This window comes from Carcharodon carcharias, chromosome 7 (genome assembly GCF_017639515.1).
Source record: "Carcharodon carcharias isolate sCarCar2 chromosome 7, sCarCar2.pri, whole genome shotgun sequence".
Taxonomy (NCBI): domain Eukaryota; kingdom Metazoa; phylum Chordata; class Chondrichthyes; order Lamniformes; family Lamnidae; genus Carcharodon; species Carcharodon carcharias.
The window spans coordinates 143,815,979-143,841,913 of NC_054473.1; the positions used below are offsets into that span (position 1 = coordinate 143,815,979).

The 25,935-nt window shown below is 41.2% G+C and overlaps 1 protein-coding gene across 4 annotated transcripts in view; it reads left to right on the top strand.

The window, feature by feature from the left end:
* The window catches only part of znf423 (zinc finger protein 423), a 369,797-nt gene that overhangs the window by 119,609 nt on the left and 224,253 nt on the right, over nucleotides 1–25,935 (top strand). The gene's annotated exons all lie outside the window — the stretch shown is intronic.

Consider the following 25,935-nt stretch of genomic DNA (forward strand, 5'->3'; position numbering starts at 1 on the left):
TTAATCAATTTGCATCTAAAAATTGTGGGTTACTTACTGCAAAATACCAGCTTTATCATATTTTACTATTAATTTCAGAGCAACATTCAGGGGTTAGACATTGTCCTTCATTGTTTTACTGTGGTATGGATACTGAATCCTTTTGGTAATCCTGATACCGCAGAAGCAAAATCTGATGAATCAACATTACTTCAGATTGCAGACATTTGAATCTAGCTATGCATTTGCTCTAAATAATGGATGGTGATACAGTGATTTGGTAAAACCACATGGTATTTCCTGTCGCTTAGAGAAGAGGTAATGAAGATCAATAGTGGAATCAATGTCATCTTAGGCTCTGTTCATACAATGCCAATAAGGAAGTTTGAACCAGAAGATCCTCTGTTTGGTTTATTTGATTACCTGCTGTTCAGCCTAACTTGAACTGAACCTACCGTTTAATGAAATGGCTTTCAGGAAAGGAAAAGCATAACTGCCCACAGAGGACTTTTCACAATGAAAACTGTGATCCTGAAAAGGAGTTGATTTGTCAGGAACAGAAAAGGGTGTTATACATAAACCTAAGGGAGTAGATTTTGACTTTGTGCAAAATCACAAAATGGATGATAGTGAATTGACCACCTGTTTTTCACCTCTTGATTTTTATTTCAGTTGACTTTGCACGTTTTACACTGTTGCAAAAAGTCAGGATTTGCTCCGTAGGCTGTTGAAATTTTGTTTCAGATCAGCTCCTGTGATCACCGTCCAAACCAAAAGATTTCAGATTTTATTTTATCTCAGGCAGGGTGACAGTACAGTATGTGGGCTTCAGTTCTTCTGGGCTAGGAAGGGGGACCATGGTTCCCATTCCCAAATCCAGCAGCCTGTGCTGGAAAAATGTGTTTGTACGGATGTCAGATGAGGCAGGATTGCACTTAGTTGTGGAACCTCCTCCATGATCAAGTTTTCTTACAACACTCACTGTAAAGAATGGCTTCTTGGTTAAGTTAGCAAAAAGCTGGGTCCTCTTTTATAGCTTAGCAGAGAAGTACAAGTTACTTCATCATGTGCACCTCTGTTGGCATATGGTGCCCAATTGACAGAATGACAGTTTGAAGCTTCAAAGCAAATCTTCTTCTGCCAGGGAATAGTGTATGGCATCTAGGGACCAAAAAGATATACATTTCTCTTTAGTGATTCTAACATACCCTGCTGCAAAAGCAACTGCAGAACACAAATCTTTGAGGATTGATTGTTTTAACTCCTGAGTATAATTTATTTTATGAATAGAGGCCATGTTTTTCTTAAACTATAAATTAGGTGTGGGTATCATTGACTACATGAGGAATGTTTTTGTAGTTAAAATCTTTCATTTAAATAACTTTTTTTTCCCTCAAGTCCCTTGAGCTGAATTTGAAAGTTAAAGCTTGATGGTAGGAAGGTTAGTGTTTCTTGAATATTTATAAAGTGCAAAATGTCAAGATTTGGTCTGGTTTCTTGCAGTTTGATCATGTTATAGCATGCTGAAAGTAATGTACTACTGTACGACCAAATGAAAGGCAGCATTATCCAGTGAAACATCTTTTTAACCAGCATAAATAACACAGTGTGGCATGTTGCGTTTTGGACCATGCAGTTTCAGGAGAAGTGGAGGGATGTTTTTTAAACCAAGATTTGCCATTGAAGGATTGAACATCCAGAGTCTGGGTGAGAGCAAGGAATTCAGCTTTATAGGATGCGATTGGCTATTCCACTAATAACCTGAGGTTTAAGCAAGTGTGGAAGACAATTGCTTTGGACATACTTGATGGCACAGACAAATCCTTAGGAATACCTCCTCAGTTAATGCTGCCAAGCATTGAGATCCAGTAACTTCAACATGCTTGGTGAAAGAATCTAGAAAACCTGAAGTGAGAGACTCAGAGATCTTATAGCAATGCAATGATCTGCTTGAACAGATCGCTGGACAATATTAATGGTTGTCAGGTTTCTTACCGCTATGGAAGCCTGCTTTTCATTTTATTTTATGATGTGCTATTCCTAGCACAAAAGCAGGACTATCTGAGTTGGTTACATTCCAAGGCCAGAAATGGTCTTCAGGAGTCCTCTCGACAAATCTCCTCACCTACTCTTTCCTGCAGTTCATTGCTTAGGAGTAGTGCATGAGAAAGGCTAAAGCACAGTGCAACAGCAGCTTGTATTTATTTAGCACTGTTAATGTAGGAAAATGTCTCAAAGTGCTTCACAGGTGTGTAAGCAAACAAAAATTGACACCGCATCAGAGAAGGAAGTGCCAGAATAAGTGACTAAAAGCTTAGAGGTTGGCTTTAAGGAAGCCCATAAAGATGGGAGAGGTGGTGAATTTTAAAGAAATTCTAGAGAGCTTGTATGACTGAAGGCGTCACCACCAATGGAAGAGCAAGGGATTTGGGAATGCATGAGCACAGAGGAACACAGAGTTCTTGGGTTGTAGGACTAGAGGAAGTTGCAGAAATGGTGAGAGGTGAGATCATGAAGGGACTTGAATACAAGGATGAGAATTTTAAAATCACAGTGTTACTTGACCAGAGTCAATGTAAGTTAGTAAGCCTAGGGGTGGTGGATGAGTGGGACTTGTGAAATAGAATGCTACCTCACCTGCAATTCTATATTTTGCACAGTAGAAAGCATAATAACACATTGTATTAAACACATGCCACATTCATGATACTGAAATAAAGGTACATTTTGCAATTGTTGTTTTCTTTCAAAATAAATGTTTTCCAGATAAACAGTTGTAATAACAAATGGGTTCCTGGAAGAGTGGGGGGGGGGGGGGGGGGGGGGGGGGGGGAAGAAAATAGCATCCAATTCAACATAAAGAAAGGCTTGGAGTGGACTCAACCTGTGTTGCAAATCTGTGCTGTTCCTTGAAATTTATGCTAGCTCCTCTTCCTTTTCCTCCTCCCATAGTTTTGTCTGTTGTTTCCGCTCTTCATACAAATAGTCTGTTTGTATAGCTGTGTTGTGCAACGTGCAATGCACCACTACAAATCTGCCAGTTTTCGCCAGGACATTTGTATTGCACCCCTGGTTCAGTCCTGATATCAGATACTGTATTACAGTAAGACAAATATATGCTTGATGATGTTCTTCTAGCATGTGGTTCCTTGTGTACTTTGCCTGAGAAGTATGGAGGTTCAAACTGGTAACTCCTATTTCCAAGGAACCCTGATGTATGTGAGCATTTATGATTCCATTGGGTATGAGAACTCCATTGATGCACAGAATTCTCCAGGAATGACTGGAAATTATTTGATTATTGATAAAATTATATCTTTTTCTTCTGACGACTGTCATTGGATGCTTGTTGGCTCCTATAATGGTCATATAGGAGCAGCTATTGGTGCTGCAACAGTCAAGAGATATGTTGTTTTCTCCTGCTTCATCTTGATACTGAACTTTATGTAGTTAGCATGTTGATACAGGAGACCTGTGACCTTGGTGATGCAGTGCTGATCCACAAATTGGCTTATCCTTGGCAAACTTCCAGGAAGGAATCAGTGACACGAGTTGAGCAGTCATTAATGCTTTTGTTGTAAATGACACTGCAATATTTCTGTTAGACTATAGATATAGTTCCAAGAGATGGCATAGTTTATCTGTGGCTACCTTAATGGAGCCGACCCTCCTCAGAAAGCATATTTCACAGTCAGCAAGGTAGTTCTGCCATCTGCAATAAACATGTTGCTTGGGTGACCTGCTTCCTCTAAAGGCCTTGGGCCTCAGTAATGCTTCTCCATTGCTATTCCTCCAACAACATGTTCAGCAAGGAAAGATTTGTTGATGTGTCCATTCTTCCATATTGACTCTTCATAGTTGAAATGTTTCCTGATGCTGCTTGTCAGAGCTCTGCCCAATCTTTTGCCTGACAGAACATCAGCCTTATTTGCTTCCAGATTAACACATGGGGTGGAATTTTACCAACCCATCGCGACAGGGGTGAGGCTGTAAAATGCAGGGAGCCGTTGAAAACGCCGTTGACTTTGGCAGGAATCGAAAATCCCACCAGCAAGACGGGTCATAAAATTCTACCCAAGTACATGGCACATTAGCAATTACTTGGTGCGAAATGAGCCTTTAAAAGTCCAAAGAAATGAAAATCCTGGGTTTGTGTGTTAAAAGATGTTAACCTGATTACTGCTGGAAAAGCAATTTGGAAACATAGGCAAAAATGATTTCTAATGTACATGAATGCACATTAAGGCAGACAGTATTGCATGAGGTCTAATTCACAGAGGAATTTCACTGTCCAAATGTTTTTCAAGGATTTATCAAAAATTTGTTACATGCAGAGAATCATAGAATGGTTACAGCACAGCAGGAGGCTATTTGGCCCATTGAGTCCCTGTTTGCTTTTTCCAAGAGCAATTTAGCTAGTGCCCTCTCCCAACCGTTCCCTGCAGCCCTGCAATTTCTTTTCTTTCAAGTGCTTACCCAATTTCCTTTTGGAAGCCAAGTTTTTTTTTCATTTTACAGGATGTGGGCTTCACTGGCTGGGCCAGCATTTATTGCTCATCCCTAGTTGCCCTTGAGAAGGTGGTGGTGAGCTGCCTTCTTGAACCGCTGCAGTTCATGTGGTATAGGTACACTCACAGTGCTATTAGGAAGGAAGTTCCAGGATTTTGACCCAGCGACCGTGAAGGAACGGTGATATATTTCCAAGTCAGGATGGTGAGTGACTTGGAAAGGAACTTCTAGGTGGTGGTGTTTCCATCTATCTGCTGCCCTTGTTCTTCTAGATGGTAGTGGTCATGGGTTTGGAAGGTGCTGTTGAAGGATCCTTGGTGAATTCCTGCAGTGCATCTTGCAGATGGTACAGACCGCTGCTACTTTGCGTCGGTGGTGGGGGGAGTGAATGTTTGTGGATGTGGTGCCAACCAGGCGGGCTGTTTTGTCCTGGACAGTGTCAAGTTTTTTGAGTGTTGTAGGAGCTGCACTCATCCAGGTAAGTGGGGAGCATTCCATCTCGCTCCTTACTTGTACCTTGTAAATGGTGGACGGGGCTTTGGGGAGTCAGGAGGTGAGTTACTTGTTGCATGATCCCCAGCATCTGACCTTCTCTTGTAGCCACAGTATTTATGTGGCTGGTCCAGTTCAGTTTCTGGTCAATGTAACCCCCCACAGGATGTTGATAGTGGGGTATTCAGTGATGGTAATGCCATTGAACATCAAGGAGCAATGGTTGGATTCTCTCTTGTTGGAGCTGGTCATTGCCTGACTCTTGTGGTGTGAAAGTTACTTGCCACTTGTCAACCCAAGCCTGGATGTTGTCCAGGTCTTGCTGCATTTGGACATGGACTGCTTCAGTATCTGATTCGCCGCGAATGGTGCTGAACATTGTGCAATCATCAGTGAACATCTCCACTTCTGACCTTATGATGGAAGGAAGGACATTGATGAAGCATCTTAAGATGGTTGGGCTGAGGACACTACCCTGAGGAACTCCTGCAGTGATGTCCTAGAGCTGCGATGACAGACCTCCAACAACCACAACCATCTCCCTTTGTGTTAGATATGACTCCAACCAGCAAGAATTTTCCCCCGATTCCCATTGACTCCAGTTTTGCTAGGGCTCCTTGATGCCACACTCTGTCAAATGCGGCCTTGATGTCAAGGGCAGTTACTCTCAGCTCACCTTGCAATTTCAGCTCTTTTCTCCATGTTTGAACCAAGGCTGTGATGAAGTCAGGAGCTGGGCGTCAGTGAGCAGGTTACTGCTAAGTAAGTGCCGCTTGATAGCACTGTTGATGACCCCTTCTATTAATTTACTGATGATGGAGAGTAAACTGATGGGATGATAAATGACTGGGTTGGATATGTCCTTTTTGTGTACAGGACGTACCTGGGCAATTTTCCACATAGCCGGGTAGATACAAATGTTGTAGCTGTACTGGAACAGCTTGACTAGGGGCGTGGCAAGTTCTGGAGCACAAGCCTTCAGTACTATTGCTGGAATATTGTCGGGGCCCATAGCCTTTGCACTATCCAGTGTCTTCAGTCGTTTCTTGATATCACTTGGTGTGAATCGAATTGGCTGAAGACTGGCATCTGTGACGCTGGGGTCCTTTAGAGGAGGCTGAGATGGATCATCCACTCGGCACTTCTGGCTGAAGATTATTGCAAATGCTTCATCCTTATCTTTTGCACTGATGCGCTGGGCTCCTCCATCATTGAGGATGAGGATATTTGTGGAGCCTCCTCCTTCAGTGAAGTTTTTTAATTGTACACCACCATTCATAGCTGGATGTGGCAGGACTGCAGAGCTTCGATCTGATCTGTTGGTTTTGGGATTGCTTAGCCCTGTCTGTCACTTGCTACTCATGCTGTTTGGCACACCTTTAAGTAGTCCTGTGTTATAGCTTCAGGTTAACACCTTATTTTTTAGGTATGCCTGGTGCTGCTCCTGGCATGCCCTCCTACACTCTTCGTTGAACCAAGGTTGATCCCCTGGCTTGATGATAATGGTAGAGTGGGGGAATATGCTGGGTCATGAGGTTACAGATTGTGTTCGAGTATAATCCTGCTGCTGCTGATGGCCAACAGTGCCTCATCAGCGAAGTTTGAATCTGCCTCCATCACTTTCTCAGGCAGTGCTTTCCAGACCTTTACCACAAGCTGCATAAAAAAGATTTTCCTCATGTCGCTTTTGGTTCTTTTCATCATTCAAGTGATTATGTTTGCACAAAATAACATGGATATGTTTTCAATAAGCTATACTGTTCACAATTGGGAGACAATACTGGTAAAGTCTCTGAAACTCATCTCTAAGCCATAGTTGGGCAAAATCTTTGGAGGAAGAAATTGGCATTCTGTAATGAGGGTTAGGTCATCATCAAATATGTTACACAATAAAATGAATACAATAGTTAATAGAGCGTGTAATATGACCTGCACATTATGTTGTCCACCATGTTACATGCATGTGAAATTAATACACTGTTTGGTGACAATAATTATAAACATATTGTAATGTTTAGAGTAGGGTAATTGAAATAGTAAAGTGGTTTTCCTTGTAAGGAACAGTGCAGATATTGGGATATGCATTTGAATGAATAATCTTTGCAGATTGTGAATTATTCTTTGGAGTCAGGCACATAAGAAAATACTTGGGTCACTGCTGCTAGAAAGCTTGTTTGTTTCAATTGCTGCTAGAGATTTTAATTTGTAAACAATACCAAACAAAGGATTTATATTTATTTGTTTCTCCTCATAAGATTTTGGGTATTTTGCTATTCATTCTGAATGTGTGGGCATCACTGGCATGAGTGACATTTATTGCCCATCCCAAGGTTCCCAGGCCTCTGCTGATGTTGCTGTTGTTGTGAAATTGTGTGCAGATAGTGTACTTTGACTCAGTTTATCGTTTTACATACCTTCCGAAGAAGAAGCTGTAACTTTTGCTTGTCAACTGCCTAATAGTTTGCTTGAGATAAGGAACTCATATTATATGGGCAAGTGTTCTGCTCTGCAACTATAGTCCATGGTGTGGCTAAGATTATTAAGTATTACATGTTAACCAATTCTGACCCATCTTATCTTTGCCCATGTCTTAATACAGTGGGTCCCCAAGGTTTTCTGCTTCAACGTTCTAGTCCTGGCTGTTTTATGCCTATATGCCAGGTCCTGTTGTCACTGTATTTGGCAGTGGCTTTGAACAACCTTGGAATGTGTGGGGAGGAAAGCACTTGAGTTGATGCCATTTGTCTTATTTTTCCCAAGAATAGAGTCTTATGTTTAAAAACTGCCTTGAGTGGCACTGCTTTACTGCATCCTACGATGACATTGGAGCAAGAGGCTGTGTTTGAACCAAATACTTGGACAGGGGAAAATTAGAAATAGACAGCATTGTCTGCGTATCATTAATTTGGGGAGATAGGGTATGTATTTATAATGGAAAAATTGCACTTCTTATTGAACCTGTTGCACCTCCTAGTTCCGGAATAACAGGATGACTAATTTCACTGATAGGTAAAATGTAATTATAAAATATACGAACCCTTCTAGTACATTGGTGCTTATATAATATTTATTTCCTATATCAAGTTTTTCAAGATGTGATGTATGCATTTAAGTGTCTTCCTTGAATGCAAGTGTGAGACAATTTAAGGTTGGAAAGTTTCTGTTAGCTCCCCTACTCCACGCATTATTGTTATCCCATCAATCACTTCACAGTTTTAGTAAGTGTTCATTCCTTATACACATCCAGAATTTGCAATAAAATATTTAAAGCAACACTGGGGTTGAAGGTTTCACAGATCTGTGAGAAAATGCTCCCATATCTATCAGAAGTGGGCTGTTTGTACTTAAAGTTAAAAACTTTGAATTAAATATAATTTTCTAGATCATGGTAAAGTGTAAAAGTGATCAAGTTTAAAGTTCTGACTCTTCAGTTTCCATCTGGATCATCTTCTCTTGATTTTTGTGTTCCATGAACACACAGGCTCAACTGTTAACTATTTATTTAGGAGAAATAGAAGATTATCTGTGAATGCAAATACACATGTTAAGCACATGTGTTGGTAGTGAAGTACAGTGGTTGTCACTAATGATGTATTTTGCAATGTTTTTTCCTCCTTGCATTTTGGTATTTGTATTTTTTTAAATCACATAGCCCAGGTGGCAGGCTGTGAACAAAAAGGACCTTGGGGAAATAATTCTCCCCAATACCACCCCCACATATTCTTTATGTGCTCCTGAGTTATTGCTGGACTAAACCTCTCATGAGTATAGAGTAATCCCAAGAGAGTCTGGACCCTTCCTTCTTTGTGGACCAATAATTAGGAACTCCAAGTGTGTTTATAAAAACGGAGAGATTATGTTACAGCTGCTGGAACAAATCATTCACTGGTTCAGAATGTTTTGTTGCAAAACAGGATTCACAGATACTGTTTTGTAAACTTACATTGGTGAAGAATGAGTTAGTTATTATTTTACCCTAAATTTGTATATACTAAATCATATGTCACTTTAGTTTATTTCTGATTCGATTGAGCACCCTTAAACATGTCAACTCAGTTAAGCGGATTTAAGTAAAAATATTTTATTAATAACACCAATGACATAAGAAAGATCAGCACTTAGCACTCTATGGCAATGCCTTGAAAAATAGTGAATGATACGTATAGAAACGTCATACTATTCTATGTACTTAGCAGTCTTTCTTATTAAGCTGGTATTGATTAACAGGAGGCTACTCTGTAGGTGTACCTGCAGTTGCTCTGTTTGAAATTTGTTTCAGGAACTAGCCAGGTTACCTTTAAATCATTTTAAGTATTTAAAAGAACTCAACAGGGTGGTTGGAAAAGTTAATCTACATGAAAAATAGTGAATGTAAGAAAAACCCTGACTTAAAATTTCAGCTTTTTTTTAACCCTTTTATCTATCAATTTGTGAGTTTGCAGTTGACCTCAATATAATTGTAATTACTTGCTGTTACATCTTTTTTCAGTTAATGAATAATTTATGATTTAAAAAAATCCCTGTTGTCTTTTATTTGGTTTCCATTAACTTCAGTTAAAACAGGAATGTTCAAACTTTCTGTCTTTGTGAGCTGCATGTGCAATTGAAGTTCTTGTTTCCATTAATTTGTTTGCATGTCAAATTGTAGATGTTAATAGACATTGGTAATCTGATTAGGACATTTCCCCCAGTAAAATGGCGATTCCAAGAGCGGCCCTTTCTGAACTTCCAGGCCACAAAATTCAAATGCAACAAACTAGTAACAATGAAGTGAAAATAAAACTGGGATTCATGGGCTTGTGTGCTGCATATTCCTACAAATTAAAGAATGCTGTACTAGTCACATCTAATGTGACGCTTCACCATGTAAACCTAAAAAAATTAAATGGCACTGCAGAAAACATTAGCTAATGTCATCTGAATGCATTTAAGAACCTAAGTGGCTTAAACCAAAACAGCATTCATACCATGGAAGTTCCAAGTTTCAACACCTATTTAGATAAAATTGAAATGAATGGCTTTGGGTTGCAAAAAATATTATCCCTCTAACATTCTTATTACATTATTTCCCAATGTGCATTTGTGAATTATTACACAATTAATTTGATATGATTATGTCCACAGTTGTTAATTTTTAATGTGACCTTCATCATAGATCCACAACATGGAATACATCTGGTCATCAGCAACTGCTACAACATTTATTGCCAACAAAGAAAGGACATGGAATGGAAAATATTGCCAAACAATTTTCCCTATTTATGACTAGATTTGAGGCTGTAATTTCATTTTGAGGTTTAATGACAGTTATAAACTACTTCTAGTTTATGTGAACCCTTTCAATGACAATTTCCTAAATAGTTTTATATTCTTGTGATCATTGCAGGTTAATCAAGTGATAATCTGCAGTTGATTATATCACAGCTATTTAACCTTCAGTGTGGCTGTTACTGCATAATGAATACATGGTGTATCTGACCATCAGTTTGAACCATAAAACTTGCTGTGGTCAGAAAGGGATTAAAAGCAAAATAGCATTGCCATCACCATTTCCATGGCCCATATTATTTAGTAGGGAAAGAAAGGAATGTATGGGTCTAATTTTAAGATGCTAATAAAATCTTATGGTCCAGGTGACAGTTGCCGACTACTTCTCCGTGTGATAATTCTAAGGTATCCATTCATCTCTTCTAATTGCATATCTACTAGCTTATTTATAAAGTAAATAGATTATACTTTTCCTGGAAATTGATTTAAACTTAATCACAGCCCTAACTGAAAAATCCACATTACTGACTGTTCAAATCCAAAATTAAATGAATACTGTAACAAATTAATATATTTCAAATTCTAAACAGAAGTAATGATCAATTTACAAAAATAGTGCTGTGTGCTGAACTTTTTTTTAGTTTAAGGCAGTTTGCTACATGCAGCTTTTATTACCTGTAGTTGAAATGTATGAAGAGTGGAACATAATTGCCAGTGAATCTATAGTAAGCACATTGCACAGTAGGACATTTATAGCACCATTGATTTGCTTGTTAGTTTACATGGAAGGTGTACCAGCTATAGACAGGTATAGAACCTGCAAGGAAAGGGTAAGTTTGAATGTTGCTATGCATTAACATGGTTTGTTACTGATGGTATACATTGCAGGATTAGAAAAGTGGACAAATTTATATTGCTACAAAGTCTCCAGTATCATCGAAAATGAGCAATTTGCTTGGCAGATATGGAACTTATGCTTGGTATAAATTGTAAAGTAAAACACTGAATTAACTGAATATTTATTACTATACCTATATGTAAATAAAGAATGTCTAGCGCTGCTTGTTTTGCTTGGAACAGTGATCTAAATTTTCTGAGTAAAACTAATAATAATGCAATACAATAATAGCCTTGTGTAGATGTCTGTGCACAATGAATCTACAAACAGTTGAATGCTGATTGAAGCTTTTCACCCTTAAGGATTTAAAGAATTGCTGCATGAATTGGCAAACAGATGTTTCCAATTTAATTTGTGAATTATACACAAAGGAACATGTTCTTCAACATTAGTTTTCACTCGCAATGGATTTTAATAGGTAAATGTAGGAAAACACTAGTATCTTTATATTTGAGAAAGAGAAACAGATGCTTGTTTATTTCGAGTATGAGATGAAGCAGCTACATAGTTATAATACATATCACTTCAGTCAGAGCAGCTGTTTCCAGTCCCAGATTCCTGTGCCTGTTAGTGACTTTTATAATCTGACTAACATGAAACAGTGGCTTATATTTTATTAAATGTCTTAATTTCATTTTTCATTTTATATATTTTGTTTTTGCAGAAGTCTACATAGAGCAGACTTTTACCATTGAAAGTATATCAGCTAAGTATATATGTAGATTTCAAATATTAATACAGTAGTGAATGGTACAGATGGAGTCCTGCTATGACTGGATATTTCCATTTTCTCCTGATAGCCAGTTGTGCTTAGACAAGGTCTGTAGTAAAGCTTTGGAACTTAAATGATGAAAATCAGATTTATAGCACTGTAGCTACATAGGAGAATTACACAGGAAAAGACCTACTGGTCAATCTAACTTGTCCCATATAATTGTGATGTCTTATGCATTGTGATATATACATTTCCCACCCCACCATATAATCTCCTGGGAGAGTCGGAAAAAAACCCAGGCTGATAAGGGAGAATTTGTCTAGAAAGTTCCTCTTGGAAACCCCTATGTGAACAAAATTAATCCAGGAGACCACTGAGGCCCAATGGGAGTTAAAATGACTAAGGCCTATGTTGTACAGTACCTGCCCCTTGTTGAGGTGATCCCTTCTCCAGGCTGTAACCAATAATTTCCTTGAAGGAACTCAGCAAATCAACATTCACTGCACAAACTGATCTACAGAAGAGAACCACCTTCTAACATCCAACTTTGTTCTGCATTTATGGGTATGGTAGCATAGCATACAGTTACTGGAATATTATGTTACTGGAATGGTAATCTACAGACCTGAATTAATAACTTGGAAGGCGTGAGCTCACATCCCACCATGGTAGCTGGGGAATTTAAATTAATTCAATTAATTAAATCTAAAATAAAAAGTTAGTATCAGTAATGGTAAGCATGAAACTTCTGGATCATTGTAAAAACCCAACTGGGTTTTTACCTTGGATCCTTACCCAGTCTGGCCTAAACGTGAATGCATCCACAACAATGTGGTTGATTCTTAACCTCCCTGTAACGTGGTTTAGCAAGCCACTCAATTGCATCAGCAACCTATGAGATCTAACAGACTGTGGGTGTACTTATATCACACCAGCTGCAGTGGTTCAGGAAGGCGGCTCATCACCATCACCTCTGGAGCTGAAGGCAAATATTTGTCATAAAGCACATGAAAGATCTCTGATACTTGGGATGATTATTGGTTGAAAATAGGAGAGATGGAAAACCTGGCAGTCAGATATGACATTAAAACAGGCTTGAAAATAAGGATATAGCTTAAGCTTTAAGTTGCTTAAGACCATGTTTAAATGAGAGAGTTACAGTGTACCTAGGAAATAAGAGATATACTGTTCTTGGAGATGGTGCTGAGCCTTTTTGGAACATTGTACAAGGTCAGTGATACAGTTGTTAGAACGGGAATGGGAGTTAAGGTGACAAATGAAAGGTACCCCTTTTGGACAGAATGAAGTGTTCAGCAAAGTGGTCACCTAACGTACTTTTGGTTTCCCTAATATAATGGAGACCGCACAATGAGTGATAAAGCCTAGATTAGAGGAAGCACTTATAAATTGCTTTCTCACAAAAATAAATTATTTGGAATCCTGGACAATTATGTGTTGAAACTGAAAGAACAGGTGTTGATTCTGCTGCATTTGCACAGGAAGACACCCGGGAAGGGCACCTGGAAATAGAGATGTTTCTAGCTTATTGCAGAGGATATGGAAGATGGAGGGAGAAGTCCCACCCAGCCCACTTGACCTTGCAAAGCACACCCAGCCCTATCAATCTTGAAAAGTCCTCTTCACTACTGACCAAAACGCCTTCTAAAATTGGGAGAGATGACTCACACATTAGTCAAGTAATGGCCTGACATAGATGTGATCACAGAATTGTTGCTGTCTGCCAACATCCCAGACTCCTCCTCCAACCTCCTTGGATATGTCTTTTCCCACAGGCAGGACAAACCCACTAAATGAAGATACAGTGGTATACAGGGTGCAAAAGTGGCGGTAAAAATCCTCAACATTGACTTCAGACTCCATGAAGTCTCATGGCAAACAACGAAACTGGCTGATTAAATCTACTGCTTCCCTCAGCTGATGAATCAGCACTGTGACATGTTGGAAGAAGCAATGAAGGTAGCAAAGGCACAGAATGTACTTTGGATGGGGGACTTTGATGTCCATCACCAAGAGTAGCTTGGTAGCACCACTACTAACCAAACTCTCTGAGTCCTGAAGGACATGACAACCAAACTGTGTTTGCAGCAACAATGAGAGAATCAGCACAAGGGGAAAACCCTACTCAACCTCATCCTCACCAATCTATCTATTGCAGATACATCTGTCCATGACAGTATTAGTAGGAGTGACCACTGCACAGTCCTTGTCATGAAGTCCCGTCTTTACACTAAGGATATCTCCATTGTGTTGTGTGGTGTGAACACTGAGCCAAATGGGATAGATTCAGAATAGAAGTAGTAGCTCAAAACTAGGTATCCATGAGGTACAGTGGGCTATCAGCAGAATTGTATTCCACTACAATCTGTAGTTTAATGAAATAGCAAATCCCTCACTGTACCATTACCATCAGGCCAGGCGATCAGTTCTGGTTAAATGAGTGTAGAAAAGCACTCATGCCAAGAGCAGCACCTGGCACACCTGGCACACCTGAAAATGAGCTACTAGACTGGTGAAGCTACAACACGGAACCACATGCATGTTAAATAGCTGAAGCTGCATGCTACAGACAGTCAGGCAATCTCACAACCAATGGATCAGATCAAAGCACTGCACTTCCAGATGTAAATGGTGGTGCACAATTAAACAACGGGAGGAGGAAGCTTCATGAACATCCTCATCCTTAATGGTAACATAACCTGTCACTTGAGTGCAGAAGACATTTGCAACTAACGTCAGCAAGAAGAGTCAGGTGAATGATCCATCTTGGCCTCTTCCTGAGATTCCCAGCATCATGGATGCTGGACTTCAGTCAATTCAATATCAAGAAAGCACTGAGGGTCCACAGGCACAGAATGTACTGATGGCACTGGATACAGCAAAGGCTTTGGGCCCATATAACATCCCAGCTGTACTGCTAATGGCGAATGCTCTAGAACTAGCCATGCGTCTAACCAAGCTGTTCCGATGTAGCTACAACACTGGCATCTACTCGATAGGTGGAAAATTGTCCAGGTACGTTCTGTGAACAAAAGCTGGAATCATCCAATCCGACCAATTACCGCCCCATTAGCAAAGTTATGGAATGTGTTGCTTGAGTGACACTCACTCACCAATGACCTAGTCACCGATACTCAATTTTGGTTCTGCCAGAACTACTGAGCTGCAGACCTCATTACTGCCTTGGTGTCAACTTGGACCAGGGGGCTGTATTCCAGAGTTAAGGTGAGAGCAACTGACCTTGGTATCAAGGCAGCATTTAGCTGAGTGTGACACCAAGGAGCCCTAATAAAATTGAAGTTAATGGGAACTGGGGGAACCTGGACTCACCACTGGATGGAGTCACACCTGGCACAAAGGAATAAGGTTGCAGTTGTTGGAGCCTCAGGGCATCAATGCAGGAGTTCCTCAAGGCAGTGTCCTAGTCCCAACCACTTCCTTCTGCTTTGTCAATGGCTTCCTGTCCATTGTAATGTTGGAAATTTGGCTGTTCACTGATGATTGCACAGTGTTCAATTCCCGTTCTCAATTGCTCAGATAATGAAGCAGTCTGTGCCTGTACTCAGCAAAATCTGGACAATATCCGGGCTTGGACTGATAAGTGGAAAGTAACATTCATGCCACACAAACGCTAGGCAATTACTATCTCCAGTAATAGAGAGCCTAACCACCTCCCTTGACATTTGATGACATTACTATTGTCAGATCTTCACCATCAACATCCTTTGAGGGGTCACCATTCACCATAAATAAAATACTATGCCTGTGGTAGCAGTTCTGAGGTTGGGTACTGAGTGATTTACCTCCTGACTTTCCAAAGCCTTTCCACCATCGACAAGGCACAATTTTACAGTGTAATAGAATATTTTTCACTAGCCTGGATGAGTGCAGCTACAACAATACTCAAGAAGCTCAGTGCCATACAAGACAATGTACCCCACTTGGTCGTCACCATATTCACCATTTCAAGCATTCAATCATTTCCACCACTGGCACAACGTGGCTATAGTTTGCACTTACTACAGGATGCATTACAGTAACTTGTGAAGACTTCTTAGACAACATCCCACAAACCACTTTGTTGACCTCTACCTCTTTGAAGGTGAAGGGCAGCATTTCTTTATTCTTGCATGTGGGCATCACTGGCAAGGACAACAATTGTTGCCCATCCATAATTGCTCTTGAACTGAGTGGATTACTAGGCTATTTCAGAGGGCACTTAACCACATTGCTGTGTGTCTAGAGTCATATGTAGACCAGGCAGGGTAACAACAGCAGATTTCCTTCCCTAAAGGACATTAGTGAACTAGAAAGTTTTTTTTTTACCAGAATAACTTATAATTGTGATGGTCACCATTACTGAGAATAGCTTCATATTCCAGATTTATTAACGGAATTTAAATTTCAGTAGCTGCTGTGTGAGGAATTTGAACCCATATTCCAAGAACATTAGCCTGGACCTCTGGATTACTAGTCTAGTGACATTATCACATCAACCTTTTGTCATCTGCCACATCTTAAGTTCCCCTTCAAGTCACACACCATCCTGACTTGGAAATATATTGGCATTTTTTTTGTTGGTAGGTCAAAATCCTGAGACTCTTTACTTAAAGCAGAAAGGGAGCACCTTCACCACATGGACTGCAGCAGTTCAGGAAGGTGGCTCACCACTTTCCCATGGGTATAAAACACTGTCCTTGCCAACCACACCCATATCCCGTGTATGATCACAAACATGTAGGCAAAAATAACTTCGGTTGTGCAATCATATTGTAGGTGGCAGATAGCGGAAGGTGGTGTGGTATGTGGAGGCTAGTTGTGTGGAAGGTTGAGGACCAGGGACATCTGTCACAGATGTGAGAGAGTCAGTGGAAGAGGGTTGCTGTCCAAGGTAGAAGCACAGAAAATCAAGGCAACTTTTTCAGGATCCAGTTAACTACAATTGAGTGGGTACACAAGGTCATCTTAAGAGAAGATTTTATAGATGGAAAAACTGGAAGAAATAGCTTAGAGGTTTAGCAGGATAGATGGTGGTGATTTAGGTGGTTATGGGATTCTGTCAGCTTGTAATATATGTCATTGGAAAGTTCATCGTTGGAGATGGAGAACGAAGTCCAGAAGGGGAAAAGAAGAGTCAGAAGTAGATCGTCTGAAAGTGAGGGAAGGGGGGGGAAGCTTGCCAGTGTTGTGTTCTGGTAAACTCCAGTAGTACCCTTGTGCATGGATGGGGTCCTGCCCCTGAGGAGACACTGCATTTTTGTATTGAGGGAACAGAAATTCTGCTGATACACATTTCTTAATGGGTTGGTGCAGAGACCCTTAATAAAGGTTTTAAGCGTATGTCAGATGCCCAGCCGACCCCTAAAAAACTGTGGCCTAGAAATTCCAGCCCTGCAAAATTAAATTATTGTATTGATTCTTGGTTCAGATAGTTTGGCTATAAAGCCTTTACAGAAGCATGTCATTTAAATGGCATAGCTCGCTCTCTGGTGTCTACATCAGCGAAAGATCAGTTTTATTTCAGCTTCTGTGGTGACTGCGCCAACTTTCTATTGCCTTACAGAAGGAGGTTTTTAGGAGAATATTTATTGGGATCCCACTTTATGTTGGGGTGTTGAAACTTTTGACCTTTTTAAACATTTTAGCTCCTGCTGGGGACCTATGTTTGAATAAAAATAAGCTTAATGCAGCCCTTGGCTTCTCTAGTATGAAGTTACTGATCTGGAAAATTCATTTTGTTTGATTTAGCCAAGAGGGCAAGTTACCCCTGTGTGCTTGTGTCTGATCCACTTTATTTTGGAGATAATGTAGAATCCTATGTTCATACTTAATTTTTGCCTAATGTGAAGTCTGAATTTCTTGGGCAGCCACAATTCCAGATTTATACTCTGACTCCACAAAACCCATAGAGCAATGTAGATTCTATTATAAGGATGTCGGGTGAGTAAGTTTTCTCAGTTGTTTGCTTCATGTAGCATTAAGAGTTATGCACATCTACTATAGAGCAAAGAATGTCCAATTGGTTAGCAGACTGCATATCTTTGTTCCTTGGTTGTTTGTGCCTTATGAGAATAATATGGTCATGAAGCAAAGAAAGTTGCTGGGTAACAGAATGTGCTATAAACTGTTATTTTTCAGTTGTGCATTCTATGAAGTAGGAATTTGGGTATTCCTGTCACTGATCAAAAATGGTCTCACTGGTTATTAGAGTCTATCTAAAATTGTTGCCAGTTGGCAAAAGCAGGACTCTTGATATCAGAAACCCATTTCACTCGGACAGTTGTTTCTCCGTGGACTAATTTTAAACAGGTGGCCTTATAATTTAATTGCAAGGCAATGTTTCTCACACCTTTTACTGTGGATACAGTACTCATTCCCCCTGTGTTGCTTTCTTCCACTTTTCCATCGTATTTATGCTGCTTAAACTTCTCTCAAACCAAAATCTACCAATTTATATTTGGTGTAGGCTAAATATTGCATAAACAAAAAAAATCTAGTTATGTTGGATGGTTACAATGCATAGGCTAGCAAATTTACAATTGAACAAATCCTCGCCTTTTAAGTTAATATGTTCTTGAAATGTAGGAACTTGGGCTGACCATAAATTGCACAAATCTAATTGCCCTGAGAAAGTGGTGATGGCCTGTCTCCTTGAACCACTTCTGTTCTTGTGTTGATGGCCCCTACATCTTTGACCAAGCTTTTGGTCATCTGCCCTAATGTCTCCATATGTGGACTGGCGTCATATAATACTCCTGTAAAGCGTCAAGAGGTTTTTTTTATTATGTTAAAGGTGCTATATAAATATATCTTGTTGATGTTGCAGCCATATTAGTATTCAGCAAGGCATTTCCCAATTGCAGTAAAGAATCACCAATAAAATAATGACCAGATCAAGAGACTGGTGGTTTAGCCTTGACTTTGCTGTTCCTATCCTCTTTAGTGGGAGAGATTGTGGGGCTGGGAATTGTAGTTGAAATAAGTTTGGTAAGTTGCTGCAGTACATCCTGTAAATAGTATGTACTGTAGCCAGGTTGTGTCAGTGTTGAAGGGTGTGGACGTTGACCCCAGTGGCAAAGGTGACAACCTAATGAGTTGCTTAGATGGTGTTGAGCTTTTGAATATTTTTGCGACCACATGCATCTCAATGAGTAATGTATTTTCCATTACATTGCTGATTTGGGCCTTTGTAGTTGGTGTAGAGCAGACTTGTTCAATCTTTTCACTTGGGGAGCCACATTTCCATTTTTTTCTCACTCAACAGGCTGAAGGGCAAATTTTGGAACATAAGCTCTGGCACAACATTAAACATGAATTTCAAAATAAAGTTGAGGTATGAGGAAAAGAAATAACTTGTTGAGCAAAAATAAAGCAATGTCAAAACAATAAAGATCACCATTAAGGTGTGAGAGGGACAGAGTCCATTCATCTGGCTCACTCACTCACCCTCACCCACTCTGAGTGGGCGTGATTGTGTGGGGCTGAGGGTGAGCGGTAATCCTGAGACTGCGAGTGAGCCAGACGCACACGCACATGCACACTCTCCCATGCTCTCTCCCACACTCATGCGCTCACTCACTCACTTTCTCTGCCCCACACTCGCTGTCATCTCTCCCTCCAACACTTGCTCTCATTTCTTCCTCCAACACTCGCTCTCATCTCTCCCTCCAACACTCGCTCTCATCTCTCCCAGTCACATGAGGGGAAATGTCTTAAAATTTTTTCTTTATTTACATTTTTAAAACTGTTGCCTCAGGGAGATTTCTGTGTTCTTTCGTGCGCATGTGTGAAAGAGCGCAGGCCCTGACTCAGGGAACACCATCCCCTGCCCGCATAGGGAGTGCTTAGCGTTTCTGGATGTACCTTATGCTGGGCGGGCCTTAATTGGCCCGCCCACGTAAAATGGCGGTGCGCACAACCACTACCCGCCCCCAAACCCCCCCCCCCCCCCCCTCCGGAATATTCTACCCTAAGTGTGGGAATACTCTGCATTTGGACAGCATGTTACAATCTCTCATCTTGTACATTTTTTCTAACCTAGCTATCATTCTTTCACTGAATGAACTCAGGCTTACTGGTAGTTGCTAAAGATTTTAAGATTGAAGAGTTTTACTTTTCTCCCAAAAATGATTAGTATTTGTTATTTCTTTGAATCCTTTTAATGGACACAAACTCTGTTTCTTAGCCACTATGCACCCACCCCGGTCACTATTTGAGGCTGAAGCAACTGTTCTCAATCTATTTGTCTCTGACCTGAGTTTCCATCCTCATATCCTGTCCATCACCAAAACTACCTATTTCTACCTCCTTAATATCGCTCGTCGCCGCCCTGCCTCAGCTCATCTACTGCTGTAATGTTCATCCATGTCTTTGTTACCTCCAGATTCGACTGTCCCCACTCTCTCCTGGCTGGCCTCCCACCTTCCATTCCCCATAAAAGTCAGCTGATTGAAAATTCTACTGCTGGTATCTTATCTTGCACAAGTCCGATCTGCTCGTCATCCCTGCCCTTGCTGACTGACATTAACTCTTGGTCATGTAACACTTCAATTTTTAAATTCTCATTCTTGAGTTCACATCCCTCCATGGCCTTAACCCTCCCTACTCTGTAGCTTCCTATGGCTCTGCAGCCACCTGAGACCTCCGTGCGGCTCTCATTCTGTCCTCTTGCACATTTTCAATCACTCTACCATCAGTGAGCATGCCTAGGCCTAAGCCCTGGAATTCTCTCCATAAATATTTCTGCCTCTCTATCTCTTCTTTATACTGTTCCTGCAAACCTGCTCTTTGACCAAGTTTTTGGTCACCTTCCGTAATACCTCATTGTATGATTCACTGCCAAGTCTTGTTTGATAATGCTTGGTATGAAATGCATTGATATGGATTTACTATGTCAAAGACACTGTGAATTTTTAAAAATTTGCTTTTATGAGATGTGGGTGTCGCCGGCCAGCATTTATTGCTCATCCTAAATTGCCCTTGTTCAGAGGGCATTTAAGAGTCAACCGCATAGCTGTGGGTCTGGAGTCAAGTGTAGGCCAGATGCTTTAAGATATTGGGTAGTCATGATAGGTGAGATATAAATGTAAATCTTTCTTTTTAATTAGATAGCAAACTAAATTCTGATTTCATGCTTGGAATAAGCTATACAGTGGAAAATCTAAAAAGTATAAAGGTAATTTGGTCTTTTTGGACATGCATCCTACTTTTTTAAAGTTCTTTCACGGGATGTGGGTGTCACTGACTATGCCATTTATTGCCCATCCCTAATTGCCGTTGAGAAGTTGGTGGTGAGCCGTCTTCTTGAACCACTGCAGTCCATGTGGAGAAGGCACACCCACAGTGCTGTTAGGAAGGGAGTTCCAGGATTTTGACCCAACGACAGAGAAGGAACGGTATATTTCCAAGTCAGGATGGTGTGTGGCTTGGAAGGGAACTTGCAGGTGGTGATGTTCCCATGCATCTGCTGCCCTTGTCCTTCGAGGTGATAGGGGTCACGAGTTTGGAAGACGTTGTCAAAGGCACCTTGGTGAGTTCCTGCAATGCATCTTAGAGATCATACACACTGTTACCACTGTACGCCGGTGATGGAACGAGTGAATGTTGAAGGTGGTGGATAGGGTGCTAGTCAAACAGGCCGCTTTGTTCTGCATGTTGTCTAGCTTCTTGAGTGTTGTTGGTGCTGCACTCATCCAGGGAAGTAGAAAGTATTCCATCACACTCCTGACTTGTTCCTTGTAGATGGTGGACAGGCTTTGGGAGTCAGGAGTTGAATCACTCACTGCAGAATTCCCAGCCTCTGACCTTCTGTAGTAGCCACAATGTTTGTATGGCTGGTCCAGTTCAGCTTTTGGTCAATGGTAACCCCCATGATGTCAATAGGAGGGGATTCAACTATGGTAATGCCATTGAACATAAAGGGGAAATGGTTAGGTTCTCGCTTCTTGGAGATGGTCATTGTTTGTCACTTATGTGGTGTGAATGTTAATTGCCACTTATCAGCCCAAGCCTGAATGCTGTCCAGGTCTTGCTGCATATGGGCAGGGACTGCTTCTATATCTAAGGACATCCCCACTTCTGACCTTTATGATGGAGGGTAATTTTTGAAGCAGCTGAAGTTAGTTAAGTCAAGGACATGACCTGAGGAACTCCTGCAGTGATGTTCTGGGAGTGAGGTGATTGACGTGCAACAACCACAGCCATGTACCTTTGTGCTGGGTTAGACTCCAACCAGTGGAGAGTTTACCCCTGATTTCCATTGTCTCCAATTTTGCTCGGGCTCCTTGACACCACACTCAATCAAATGCTGCTTTGATGTCAAGGGCAGACACTCTCACCTCATCTCGGGAACTCAGCTCTTTTTGTCCATGTTTGAACCAAAGCTGTAATGAGGTCAGGAGCTGAGTGATCCTTGCGGAACCCAAACTGAGCATCAGTGAGCAGGGTTCTTCCTGGGTAAATGGTGCTTGTTAGCACTGTTGACAACACCTTCCATCACTTTACTGATGATTGAGAGCATACTGATGGGGTGCAATTGGCCGGGTTGGATTTGCCCTGCCTTTTCTGGACAGTACATAAATGGGCATTTTTCCACATAGCCAGGTAAATGCCAGTGTTGTAGCTGTATTGGAGTAGCTTGGCTAGGGACATGGTTAGTTCTGGAGTACAAGCCCTCAGTACAATTGCCCAAATGTTGTCAGGGCCCATAGTCTTTGCAGTATCCAGTATCTTCAGCTGTTTCTTGATGTCACGTTGAGTGAATCAAATTGGCTGAAGACTGGCATTTGTGATGCTGGGCACCTCAGGGGAAGGTCAAGATGGATCACCTACTCGGCACTTCTGGCTGAAGATTATAGCAAATGCTTCAACCTTATTTTTTGCACTGATGTACTGGGCTCCCCTATCATTGAGGATAGGGGTATTTGTGGAGCGCTGTCCTCCAGTGAGATGTTTAATTGTCCACCACCATTCACAACTGGATGTGGCTGGACTGAAGAGCTTGGATCTGATCTGTTAGTTGTGGGGTTGCTGAGCTGTGTCTACTGCTTGCTGCTTATACTGTTTAGCATACAAGTAGTTCTGTGTTGTAGCTCCATGAGTTTGACGCCTCATTTTTAGGTTTGTGTGGTGCTGCTCCTGGCATGCTGTCCTGCACTCTTCATTGAATTAGGGTTGATCCCCTGGCTTGGTGGTGATGGTAGAGTGGGGATATGCTGGGCCATGAGGTTACCAATTAAAATTCTAAAAAAAAAACCTGGAAAAACTCAGCAGGTCTGGCAGCATCAGCGGAAAGGAACACAGTTAACGTTTCAAGACCGTATGACTCTTCAACAGAACTTAGTAAAAATAGAAAAGAAGTGAAATATCAGCTGATTTAAGGGAGGGTAGAGCTGGATAGAGGGACAGTGATAGGTGGAGATAAGCAAAAGATGTCATAGACAAAAGGACAAAGAGGTGTTGAAGGTGGTGATATTATCTAAGGAATGTGCTAATTAAGGGTAGAAAGCAGGACAAGCAAGGTACAGATAGCCCTAGTGAGGGTGGGGTGAAGAAATCGAAATAGGCTAAAAGGTAGAGATAAGACAATGGATGGAAATACATTTAAAAATAATGGAAATAGGTGGGAAAAGAAAAATCTATATAAATTATTGGAAAAAAAGGGGGAATTGAAAAGGGGGTGGGGATGGAGGAGAGAGTTCATGATCTAAAATTGTTGAATTCAATATTCAGTCTGGAAGGCTGTAAAGTGCCTAGTTGGAAGATGAGTTGCTGTTCCTCCAGTTTGCGTTGAGCTTCACTGGAACAATGCAGCAGGCCAAGGACAGACATGTGGGCATGAGAGCAGGATGGGGTGTTGAAATGGCAAATGACAGGGAGGTCTGGGTCATGCTTGCGGACAGACCGAAGGTGTTCTGCAAAGCGGTTACCCAGTCTGCGTTTGGTCTCTCCAATGTAGACGAAACCGCATTGGGAGCAGCGAATGTCGTAGACTAAATTGAGGGAAGTGCAAGTGAAATGCTGCTTCACTTGAAAGGAGTGTTTGGGCCCTTGGACAGTGAGGAGGGGGGAAGTAAAGGGGCAGGTGTTGCACCTTCTGCGGTTGCATGGGAAGGTGCCGTGGGAGGGGGTTGAGGTGTAGGGGGTTTGATGGAGGAGTGGACCAGGGTGTCCTGGAGGGAACAATCCCTGTGGAATGCCGTCCGGCGGGGGGGGGGGGGGAAGAATGAAGGGAAGATGTGTTTGGTGGTGGAATCATGCTGGAGTTGGCGGAAATGGCTGAGGATGATCCTTTGAATGCGGAGGCTGGTGGGGTGATAATTGAGGACAAGGGGGACCCTATCACGTTTCGGGGAGGGAGAGGAAGGTGTGAGGGTGGATGCGCGGGAGATGGGCCAGACACAGTTGATGGCCCTGTCAACCACCGTGGGTGGAAAACCTCGGTTAAGGAAGAAGGAAGACATGTCAGAGGAACTGTTTTTGAAAGTGGCATCATCAGAACAGATGCGACCGAGGCGAAGGAAATGAGAGAATGGGATGGAGTCCTTACAGGAAGCGGGGTGTGAGGAGCTGTAGTCGAGGTAGCTGTGGGAGTCGGTAGGCTTGTAATGGATATTGGTGGACAGTCTATCACCAGAAATTGAGACAGAGAGGTCAAGGAAGGGAAGGGAAGTGTCAGAGATGGACCATGTGAAAATGATGGAGGGGTGGAAATTGGAAGCAAAATTAATAAATTTTTCCAAGTCCAAACGAGAGCATGAAGCAGCACCGAAGCAATCATTGATGTATCGGAGAAAGAGTTGTGAGAGGGGGCTGGAGTAGGACTGGGACAAGGAATGTTCCACATACCCCATAAAGAGACAGGCATAACCAATTAAAATTCTGCTGTCCTGTTACTAGGAAGATGTTTTACATCATTTTCTAAAGATAGAGGGTGTCGCAATAAATATTTTTAATTGGAAAAAAAGCTTTGTGCACTTATGAATTAAAAAGCATATTCAGTTGGTGTGATATAGAAGATGCCCTGGTAGAGCTCTGAAGAAATTAGTAACTATATGAATTTAGTCCCTGAAGGCCTAATGCAGTTTTCCCAAAGTTGGGCAAAACCCAGCCAATAGTAAAGAGGGTCCCACCTCTTTTTTTAGTAATTTTTCTCTGTATACTGAAAGTCCTGTTCCACTGATGTCCATCACTAAGATCACTTGTGGCCACAAGGCCCAAGCAGCTAACATTTTCAGTAGCAACAGTGATGAGATTACTGTGGTAACCTGATACTGATTAAAGGCCTACCGCTTCACATGTACATGCACGCGCACGCACACACATGCCATCCAGGTCAAACAGTATCACATGAGTTACATTGAAGTAACAGGCCAGCAGTTCAGCTTCATTTCGGTATGTAATAAATTTTGCTGCAAATGTTTAATGTTAGCATCCCTAGTTGCCAATTCCCTCATGTGAATATAGAAAAAGCATTCTAAAAGCCACATGATCTTTGCTACTGTATTTGAACAAGCCTGTTTCAGAGGATTAGCACTTTTTAATGACCATAATCCTCTCTAAAGTGTTTTTTTTTACATTCTTCTGAATTTAGGCTTGTATAGCAATAATAGTTTACAAATGCAGGGGAGAGCGCATGCCACTAAATTAGCAAAATGTTTATATCTAAAATAAGTCTATGCAGTGACATTTATTAAAACTATTTAAAGAGTCTACAACATTTGATTCTACAGAGAGGCTGTTATAAAATAAAGGTCATATTGTGCCGCTGCAAAAATCATTAGGGAACAGTGTGGGGTAGTATTTTCTTATCAAGTGGCCTTGGAAGAAAGATGGTTTGAGGATTTGCTGTACTTCTGCACATAAACTCTGAGTGCTAACAACAGTGTACCTTAAATAGAAATATATCTGTTTGATATTTAACGTGAAAGCTCAACACAATTTCCACAGAAACACATTGGCATTATTTCAACTTAATTGTGTTTTGAGAATTCGGTTATCAACCAAAACAATGTGGTCTCATTCTCAACTGATGTCAATTAGGGGGGTGCCGAATAGA